This window comes from Arachis hypogaea, chromosome 14, assembly GCF_003086295.3.
Source record: "Arachis hypogaea cultivar Tifrunner chromosome 14, arahy.Tifrunner.gnm2.J5K5, whole genome shotgun sequence".
Taxonomy (NCBI): Eukaryota; Viridiplantae; Streptophyta; class Magnoliopsida; order Fabales; family Fabaceae; genus Arachis; species Arachis hypogaea.
The window spans coordinates 38,409,201-38,420,824 of NC_092049.1; positions in this window are offsets into that span (position 1 = coordinate 38,409,201).

Here is an 11,624-nt window from a genome sequence, read left to right on the forward strand (position 1 = left end):
TCATGGACCTCAACATGAGCATGAGGAAATTCCTCACCATGAAATCCCTGAGATGCCTCAAGGGATGCACTTTCCTCCACAAAACTATTGGGAGCAAATCAACACTTCCCTAGGAGAATTAAGTTTCAACAAGGGACAACTAAGGGTGGAGCACCAAGAGCACTCCATCATCCTCCATGAGATTAGAGAAGATCAAAGAGCTATGAGGGAGGAGCAACAAAGGCAAGGAAGAGACATTGTGAAGCTCAAAAGCACCATTGGTTCTTCAAGAAGAGGAAGACGTCACCCTCACTAAGGTGGACTCATTCCTTAATCTCCTTGTCTATTTATTTTACTGTTTTTTGATTTTTGAACTTTATGTTTTATTTATGTTTGTGTCTTTACTATATGATCACTAGTGTCTAAGTGTCTATGCCTTAAAGTTATGAATATCCTATGAATCTATCACCTTTATTAAATGAAATATGTTTTAATTACAAAAGAACAAGAAGTACATGGTTTCGAATTCATCCTTGAAACTAGTTTAATTATTTTGATGTGGTGACAATACTTTTTGTTTTCTGAATGAATGCTTGAACAGTGCATATGTCTTTTGAATTTGATGTTTATGAATGTTAAATATGTTGGCACTTGAAGAATAAGGTAAAAGGAGAAATATTATCTGATAATCTGAAAAATCATAAAAATGATTCTTGAAGCAAGAAAAAGCAGTGAATACAAAAGCTTGCAGAAAAAAAATATAGCGAAAAAAAAAGAAAGAAAAAGAAAAAGCAAGCAGAAAAAGCCAATAGCCCTTAAAACCAAAAGGCAAGGGTAATAAAAAGGATCCAAGGCTTTGAGCATCAGTGGATAGGAGGGCCTAAAGGAATAAAATCCTGGCCTAAGCGGCTAAACTAAGCTGTCCCTAACCATGTGCTTGTGGCGTGAAGGTGTCAAGCCAAAAGCTTGAAACTGAGCGGTTAAAGTCGAGGTCCAAAGCAAAAAAAAAAGAGTGTGCTTAAGAACCCTGGACGCCTCTAATTGGGGACTTTAGCAAAGCTGAGTCACAATCTGAAAAGGTTCACCCAGTTATGTGTCTGTGGCATTTATGTATCCGGTGGTAATACTGGGAAGCAAAGTGCTTAGGGCCACGGCCAAGACTCATGAAGTAGCTGTGTTCAAGAATCAACATATTGAACTAAGAAAATTAATAACACTATCTGAACTCTGAGTTCCTATAGATGCTAATCATTCTGAACTTCAATGGATAAAGTGAGATGCCAAAACTATTCAAGAGGCAAAAAGCTACAAGTCCCGCTCATCTGATTGGAGCTAAGTTTCATTGATATTTTGGAATCTATAGTATATTCTCTTCTTTTTATCCTATTTGATTTTTAGTTGCTTGGGGACAAGCAACAATTTAAGTTTGGTGTTGTGATGAGCGGATAATTTATACGCTTTCTGGCATTGTTTTTACATAGTTTTTAGTATAATTTAGTTAGTTTTTAGTATATTTTTATTAGTTTTTAAATAAAAATCATATTTCTGGACTTTACTATGAGTTTGTGTGTTTTTCTGTGATTTCAGGTAATTTCTGGCTGAAATTGAGGGACTTGAGCAAAAATCAGATTCAGAGGTTGAAGAAGGACTGCAGATGATGTTGGATTCTGACCTCCCTGCACTCAAAGTGAATTTTCTGGGACTACAGAACTCCAAATGGCGCGCTCTCAATTGCGTTGGAAAGTAGACATCCAGATCTTTCCAGCAATATATAACAGTCCATACTTTGTTCGAGTTTAGATGACGCAAACTGGCGTTCAACGCCAGTTCCATGCTGCATTCTGGAGTTAAACGCCAGAAACAGGTTGCAAAGTGGAGTTAAACGCCAGAAACAGCTTACAAACTAGCGTTCAACTCCAAAAGAAGCCTCTACACGTGTAAAGCTCAATGCTCAACCCATGCACACACCAAGTGGGCCCCAGAAGTAAATTTCTGCATCAATTACTCATTTATGGAAACCCTAGTAACTAGTTTAGTATAAGTAGGACTTTTTACTATTAAATTTACATCTTTAGTTTCATCTTTAGATCACGTTTGGGGGCTGGCCTCTCGGCCATGCCTGGACCTTCATCACTTATGTATTTTTAACGGTAGAGTTTCTACACACCATAGATTAAGGTGTGGAGCTCTGCTGTTCCTCAAGAATTAAGACAAAGTACTATTGTTTTTCTATTCAATTCAAGCTTATTCCGATTCTAAGATATTCATTCATACCTCAATATGAATGTGATGATCGTGACAGTCATCATCATTCCCAACTAAGAACGCGTGCCTGACAACCACTTCCGTTCTACCTTAGATTGAATGAGTATCTCTGGGATTCCTTAATCAGAATCTTCGTGGTATAAGTTAGAATCCATGGACGGCCATTCTTGAGATCTGGAAAGTCTAAACCTTGTCTGTGGTATTCCAAGTAGGATATGGGAAGGGATGGCTGTGACGAGCTTCAAACTCGCGAGTGCTGGGCGTTGTGATAGACGCAAAAGGATCAATGGATCCTATTCCAGTATGATCGAGAACCGACAGATGATTAGCCATGCAGTGACAGTGCATTGGACCATTTTCAGTGAGAGGACAGGATGTAGCCATTGACAACGGTAATGCCTAACATTCAGCTTGCCATGGAAGGGAGTATGAATCATTGGATGAAGATAATGGGAAAGCATAGGTTCAAGAGGAACGAACGCATCTCTATACGCTTATCTGAAATTCTCACCAATGAATTACATAAGTATCACTATCTTTATTTTATATTTATCTTTTAATTATTAAATCTCTATAATCAATTGAATCTGCCTAACTGGGATTTACAAGGTGACCATAGCTTGCTTTAAGCCGACAATCTCCGTGGGATCGACCCTTACTCATGTAAGGTTTATTACTTGGACGACCCAGTACACTTGCTGGTTAGTTGTGCGAAGTTGTGACAAAGAACTAAGATTATGAACGTGCGTATTGAGTTTTTAGCGCCGTTACCAAGGAATGGAACCTTGCTCTGATTATCTGGGAGGTTCCAACCTTGCTCTGATTATCTGTGAGGCTCCATGAGAGCTCACTGTCAAGCTATTGACATTAAAGAAGCGCTTGTTGGGAGGTAACCCAATGTTATTTAATCACATCTATTTTATTTTCTTTTTGTTATTTTGTATTTTATTAGGTTGATGATCATGTGAAGTCACAAAAGCTACTGAAAAATCAAAAACAGAATGAAAAACAGCTTTGAAAACAGCACACCCTGGAAGAGAGCAATCTAGCATTTAAACGCCAGAAACAAGTATCTGTCTGGCGTTAAACGCCAGAAACAGGCTACGGTTGGGCGTTTAATACCAGAAACAAGCAGTAGTCTGGCGTTAAACGCCAGGATTGAACAGCAAGGGCGTTTTACACGCCTAATTGGAGCAGGGATGCTAAGTCCTTGACCCCACTTGATATGTGGACCCCACAGGATCCCCACATCTTCTTCTCCCCTCTTCACACCTTTTCATAACTCTCTTCCCCAAATACCCTTCACCAATCACCTCAATCACTCTTTCCCATCAATTCTTCACCACTCACATCCATCCTCTCTTCCCCATAAACCCCACCTACCTTCAAAATTCAAACTAATTTCCCTCCCAAACCCAACCCTAATGGCCGAACCCTACACCCTCCCTCACTCCTATATAAACCCCTCACTTCTTCTTCATTTTCACACAACACAACCCTCTCTTCTTCTCCTTGGCCGAATACATCTTCTTCCCCCATCTCCTCCATTTTCTTCTTCTTCTACTACTTTCTTTCTTCTTTTGCTCGGGGACGAGCAAACATTTTAAGTTTGGTGTGGTAAAAGCATAGCTTTTTATTTTTCCATAACCATTTATGGCACCTAAGGCCAGAGAAACCTCTAGAAAGAGGAAAGGGAAGGCAATTTCTTCCACCTCTGAGTCATGGGAGATGGAGAGATTCATCTCAAAGGTCCATCAAGACCACTTCTATGAAGTTGTGACCAAGAAGAAAGTGATCCCTGAGGTTCATTTCACGCTCAAAAAGAATGAGTATCCGGAGATTCGACTTGAGATCCAAAGAAGAGGTTGGGAAGTTCTCGCCAACCCCATTCAACAAGTCAGGATCCTAATGGTTCAAGAGTTCTATGCAGATGCATGGATCACTAGGAACCATGATCAAAGTGTGAACCCGAATCCAAAGCATTGGCTTACCATGGTTCGGGGGAAATACTTAGATTTCAGTTCGGAAAATGTAAGGCTGGCGTTCAAATTGCCAATGATGGAAGAAAATGCACGCCCCTACACAAGAAGGGTCAACTTTGATCAAAGGTTGGACCAAGTCCTCATAGACATATGTGATGAAAGAGCTCAATGGAAAATTGACTCAAGAGGCAAGCCGGTTCAACTAAGAAAGCGTGACCTCAAACCAGTGGCTAGGGGATGGGAAGAGTTCATTCAACGCTCAATCATTCCTACTAGTAACCGGTCTGAAGTTACTATAAATCGGGCCATCATGATCCATAGTATCATGATTGGAGAGGAGGTAGAAGTTCATGAGATTATACCTCAAGAACTTTACAAAGTGGCTGACAAGTCCTCCACTTGGGCAAGGTTAGCCTTTCCTCACCTCATATGCCACCTCTGCAATTCGGCTGGAATTGACATAGAGGGAGACATCTTCATTGAAGAGGACAAGCCCATCACTAAGAAAAAGATGGAGCAAATAAGAGATCATGGACCTCAACATGAGCATGAGGAAATTTCTCACCATGAAATCCCTGAGATGCCTCAAGGGATGCACTTTCCTCCACAAAACTATTGGGAGCAAATCAACACTTTCCTAGGAGAATTAAGTTCCAACATGGGACAACTAAGGGTGGAGCACCAAGAGCACTCCATCATCCTCCATGAGATTAGTGAAGATCAAAGAGCCATGAGGGAGGAGCAACAAAGGCAAGGAAGAGACATAGAGAAGCTCAAAAGCACCATTGGTTCTTCAAGAAGAGGAAGACGTCACCCTCACTAAGGTGGACTCATTCCTTAATTTCCCTGTCTATTTATATTACTGTTTTTCAATTTTTGAACTTTATGTTTTATTATGTTTGTGTCTTTACTATATGATCACTAGTGTCTAAGTGTCTATGCCTTAAAGTTATGAATATCCTATGAATCCATCACCTTTATTAAATGAAAAATATTTTAATTACAAAAGAACAAGAAGTACATGGTTTCGAATTCATCCTTGAAACTAGTTAAATTATTTTGATGTGGTGACAATACTTTTTGTTTTCTGAATGAATGCTTGAACAGTGCATATGTCTTTTGAATTTGATGTTTATGAATGTTAAATATGTTAGCTCTTGAAGAATAAGGTAAAAGGAGAAATATTATTTGATAATCTGAAAAATCATAAAAATGATTCTTGAAGCAAGAAAAAGCAGTAAATACAAAAGCTTGCAGGAAAAAATATAGCGAAAAAAAAAGAAAGAAAAAGAAAAAGCAAGCAGAAAAAGCCAATAGCCCTTAAAACCAAAAGGCAAGGGTAATAAAAAGGATCCAAGGCTTTGAGCATTAGTGGATAGGAGGGCCTAAAGGAATAAAATCCTGGCCTAAGTGGCTAAACTAAGTTGTCCCTAACCATGTGCTTGTGGCGTGAAGGTGTCAAGCCAAAAGCTTGAAACTGAGCGGTTAAAGTCGAGGTCCAAAGCAAAAAAAAAAAAGAGTATGCTTAAGAACCCTGGACACCTCTAATTGGGGACTTTAGCAAAGCTGAGTCACAATCTGAAATGGTTCACCCAGTTATGTGTCTGTGGCATTTATGTATCTGGTGGTAATACTGGAAAACAAAGTGTTTAGGGCCACGGCCAAGACTCATAAAGTATCTGTGTTCAAGAATCAACATACTGAACTAGGAGAATTAATAACACTATCTGCACTCTGAGTTCCTATAGATGCCAATCATTCTGAACTTCAATGGATAAAGTGAGATGCCAAAACTATTCAAGAGGTAAAAAGCTACAAGTCCCGCTCATCTGATTGGAGTTAAGTTTCATTGATATTTTGGAATCTATAGTATATTCTCTTCTTTTTATCCTATTTGATTTTCAGTTGCTTGGGGCAAGCAACAATTTAAGTTTGGTGTTGTGATGAGAGGATAATTTATACGCTTTTTGGCATTGTTTTTACATAGTTTTTAGTATAATTAAGTTAGTTTTTAGTATATTTTTATTAGTTTTTAAATAAAAATTACATTTCTGGACTTTACTATGAGTTTGTGTGTTTCTCTGTGATTTCAGGTAATTTCTGTCTGAAATTGAGGGACTTGAGCAAAACTCAGATTTAGAGGTTGAAGAAGGACTGCAGATGCTGTTGGATTCTGACCTCCCTGCACTCAAAGTAGATTTTCTGGGGCTACAGAACTCCAAATGGTGCGCTCTTAATTGCGTTGGAAAGTAGACATCCAGAGCTTTCTAGCAATATATAATAGTCCATACTTTGCCCGAGTTTAGATGACGCAAACTGGCATTCAACGCCAGTTCCATGCTGCATTCTGGAGTTAAACGCCAGAAACAGGTTGCAAATTGGAGTTAAACGCCAGAAACAGGTTACAAACTGGCGTTCAACTCCAAAAGAAGACTCTACACATGTAAAGCTCAATGCTCAGCCCATGCACACACCAAGTGGGCCCCAGAAGTGAATTTCTGCATCAATTACTTATTTCTGTAAACCTTAGTAACTAGTTTAGTATAAGTAGGACTTTTTACTATTGTATTTACATCTTTAGTTTCATCTTTAGATCACGTTTGGGGGCTGGCTTCTCGGCCATGCCTGGACCTTCATCACTTATGTATTTTCAACGGTAGAGTTTCTACACACCATAGATTAAGGTGTGGAGCTCTGCTGTTTCTCATGAATTAATACAAAGTACTATTATTTTTCTATTCAATTCAAGCTTATTCTGATTCTAAGATATTCATTTGCACCTTAATATGAATGTGATGATCATGACAGTCATCATCATTCCCAATTATGAATGCGTGCCTGACAACCACTTCCGTTCTACCTTAGATTGAATGAGTATCTCTGGGATTCCTTAATCAGAATCTTCGTAGTATAAGTTAGAATCCATGGACGGCCATTCTTGAGATCCGGAAAGTCTAAACCTTGTCTGTGGTATTCCGAGTAGGATATAGGAAGGGATGGCTGCGACGAGCTTCAAACTCGCGAGTGCTGGGCGTAGTGACAGACGCAAAAGGATCAATGGATCCTATTCCAGTATGATCGAGAACCGACAGATGATTAGCCAGGCAATGACAGCGCATTGGACCATTTTCACTGAGAGGACAAGATGTAGCCATTGACAACGGTGATGCCTAACATACAGCTTGCCATGGAAAGGAGTTTGAATGATTGGATGAAGATAATAGTAAAGCAGAGGTTCAGGAGGAACGAACACATCTCTATACGCTTATCTGAAATTCTCACCAATGAATTACATAAGTATCACTATCTTTATTTTATATTTATCTTTTAATTATTAAATCTCTATAATCAATTGAATCTGCCTGACTGAGATTTACAAGGAGACCATAGCTTGTTTTAAGCCGACAATCTCCGTGGGATCGACCCTTACTCACGTAAGGTTTATTACTTGGACGACCTAGTGCACTTGCTGGTTAGTTGTGCGAAGTTGAGACAAAGAACTAAGATTATAAACGTGCGTATTAAGTTTTTAGCTCCGTTACCAAGGAATGGAACCGTGCTCTGATTATCTGAGAGGTTCCAACCTTGCTCTGATTATCTGTGAGGCTCCATGAGAGCTCACTGTCAAGCTATTGACATTAAAGAAGTGCTTATTGGGAGGCAACTCAATGTTATTTAATGACATCTATTTTATTTTCTTTTTGTTATTTCGTATTTTATTAGGTTGATGATCATGTGAAGTCACAAAAACTACTGAAAAATCAAAAACAGAATGAAAAACAGCTTTGAAAATAGCACACCTTGGAGGAGAGCAGCCTGGCGTTTAAACGCCAGAAACAAGCATCTGTCTGGCGTTTAACGCCAGAAACAAGCATCTGCCTGGCGTTAAATGCCAGAAACAGGCTACAGTTGGGCGTTTAATACCAGAAACAAGCAGCAGTCTAGCGTTAAACACCAGGATTGCACAGCAAGGGTGTTTTACACGCTTAATTGGAGCAGGGATGCTTAGTCCTTGACCCCACTTGATCTGTGGATCCCATAGGATCCCCTCAGGATCTGTGGACCCCACAGGATTCCCACATCTTCTTCTCCCCTCTTCACACCTTTTCATAACTCTCTTCCCCAAATACCCTTCACCAATCACCTCAATCACTCTTTCCCATCACTTCTTCACCACTCACATCCATCCTCTCTTCCCCATAAACCCCACCTACCTTCAAAATTCAAACTAATTTCTCTCCCAAACCCAACCCTAATGGCCGAACCCTACACCCTTCCTCACTCCTATATAAATCCCTCACTCCTTCTTCATTTTCACACAACACAACCCTCTCTTCTTCTCCTTGGCCGAATACATCTTCTTCCCCCATCTCCTCCATTTTCTTCTTCTTCTACTACTTTTTTTCTTCTTTTGCTCGGGGACGAGCAAACATTTTAGGTTTGGTGTGGTAAAAGCATAGCTTTTTGTTTTTCCATAACCCTTTATGGAACCTAAGGCCAGAGAAACCTCTAGAAAGAGGAAAGGGAAGGCAATTGCTTCTACCTCTGAGTCATGGGAGATGGAGAGATTCATCTCAAAGGTCCATCAAGACCACTTCTATGAAGTTGTGGCCAAGAAGAAAGTGATCCCTGAGGTTCCTTTCAAGCTCAAAAAGAATGAGTATCCGGAGATCCAACTTGAGATCCAAAGAAGAGGTTGGGAAGTTCTCACAACCCTATTCAACAAGTCGAGATCCTAATGGTTCAAGAGTTCTATGCAAACGCATGGATCACTAGGAACCATGATCAAAGTGTGAACCCGAATCCAAAGCATTGGCTTACCATGGTTCGGGGGAAATACTTAGATTTCAGTTCGGAAAATGTAAGGCTGGCGTTCAACTTGCCAATGATGGAAGAGAATGCACGCCCCTACACAAGAAGGGTCAAATTTGATCAAAGGTTGGACCAAGTCCTCATAGACATATGTGAGGAAGGAGCTCAATGGAAAATTGACTCAAGAGGCAAGCCGGTTCAACTAAGAAGGCATGACCTTAAACCAGTGGCTAGGGGATTGCAAGAGTTCATTCAACGCTCAATCATTCCTACTAGTAACCAGTCTGAAGTTACTATAGACTGGGCAAGGTTAGCCTTTCCTCACCTCATATGCCAGCTCTGTAATTCGGCTGGAATTGACATAGAGGGACACATCTTCATTGAAGAGGACAAGCCCATCACTAAGAAAAGGATGGAGCAAATAAGAGATCATGGACTCAACATGAGCATGAGGAAATTCCTTACCATGAAATTCCTGAGATGCCTCAAGGGATGCCCTTTCTTCCAAAAAACTATTGGGAGCAAATCAACACTTCCCTAGGAGAATTAAGTTCCAACATGAGACAACTAAGGGTGGAGCACCAAGAGCACTCCATCATCCTCCATGAGATTAGAGAAGATCAAAGAGCCATGAGGGAGGAGCAACAAAGTCAAGGAAGAGACATAGAGGAGCTCAAAAGCACCATTGGTTCTTCAAGAAGAGGAAGACGTCACCCTCACTAAGGTGGACTCATTCCTTAATCTCCTTGTCTATTTATTTTACTGTTTTTCGATTTTTGAACTTTATGTTTTATTTATGTTTGTGTCTTTACTATATGATCACTAGTGTCTAAGTGTCTACGCCTTAAAGTTATGAATATCCTATGAATCCATCACCTTTATTAAATGAAAAATGTTTTAATTACAAAAGAATAAGAAGTACATGGTTTCGAATTCATCCTTAAAACTAGTTTAATTATTTTGATGTGGTGACAATACTTTTTGTTTTCTGAATGAATGTTTGAACAGTGCATATGTCTTTTGAATTTGATGTTTATGAATGTTAAATATGTTGGCTCTTGAAGAATAAGGTAAAAGGAGAAATATTACTTGATAATCTGAAAAATCATAAAAATGATTCTTGAAGCAAGAAAAAACAGTGAATACAAAAGCTTGCAGAAAAAAAATATAGCGAAAAAAAAAGAAAGAAAAAGAAAAAGCAAGTAGAAAAAGCCAATAGCCCTTAAAACCAAAAGGCAAGGGTAATAAAAAGGATCCAAGGCTTTGAGCATCAGTGGATAGGAGGACCTAAAGGAATAAAATCCTGGCCTAAGCGGCTAAACTAAGTTGTCCCTAACCATGTGCTTGTGGCGTGAAGGTGTCAAGCCAAAAGCTTGAGACTGGGCGGTTAAAGTCGAGGTCCAAAGCAAAAAAAAGAGTGTTCTTAAGAACCCTGGACACCTCTAATTGGGGACTTTAGCAAAGCTGAGTCACAATCTGAAAAGGTTCACCCAGTTATGTGTCTGTGGCATTTATGTATCCGGTGGTAATACTGGAAAACAAAGTGCTTAGGGCCACGGCCAAGACTCATAAAGTAGCTGTCTTCAAGAATCAACATACTGAACTAGGAGAATCAATAACACTATCTGAACTATGAGTTCCTATAGATGCCAAAACTATTCAAGCTGCAAAAAGCTACAAGTCCCACTCATCTGATTGGAGCTAAGTTTCATTGATATTTTGGAATCCATAGTATATTCTCTTCTTGTTATCCTATTTGATTTTCGGTTGCTTGGGGACAAGCAACAATTTAAGTTTGGTGTTGTGATGAGCAGATAATTTATACGCTTTTTGGCATTGTTTTTACAAAGTTTTTAGTATAATTTAGTTAGTTTTTAGTATATTTTTATTAGTTTGTAAATAAAAATCATATTTCTAGACTTTACTATGAGTTTGTGTGTTTTTCTGTGATTTCAGGTAATTTCTGGCTGAAATTGAGGGACTTGAGCAAAAATCAGATTAAGAGGTTGAAGAAGGACTGCAGATGTTGTTGGATTCTGACCTCCCTGCACTCAAAGTGGATTTTTTGGAGCTACACACCTCCAAATGGCGCGCTCTCAATTGCGTTGGAAAGTAGACATCCAGATCTTTCTAGCAATATATAACAGTCCATACTTTGTTTGAGTTTAGATGACACAAACTGGCGTTCAACGCCAGTTCCATGCTGCATTCTGGAGTTAAACGCCAGAAACAGGTTGAAAAGTGGAGTTAAATGCCAGAAACAGGTTACAAACTGGCGTTCAACTCCAAAAGAAGCCTCTACACGTGTAAAGCTCAATGCTCAGCCCATGCACACACCAAGTGGGCCCCAGAAGTAAATTTCTGCATCAATTACTCATTTATGTAAACCCTAGTAACTAGTTTAGTATAAGTAGGACTTTTTACTATTAAATTTACATCTTTAGTTTCATCTTTAGATCACGTTTGGGGGCTGTTCTCTCGGCCATGCCTGGACCTTCATCACTTATGTATTTTCAACGGTAGAGTTTCTACACACCATAGATTAAGGTGTGGAGCTCTGCTGTTCCTCATGAATTAATACAAAGT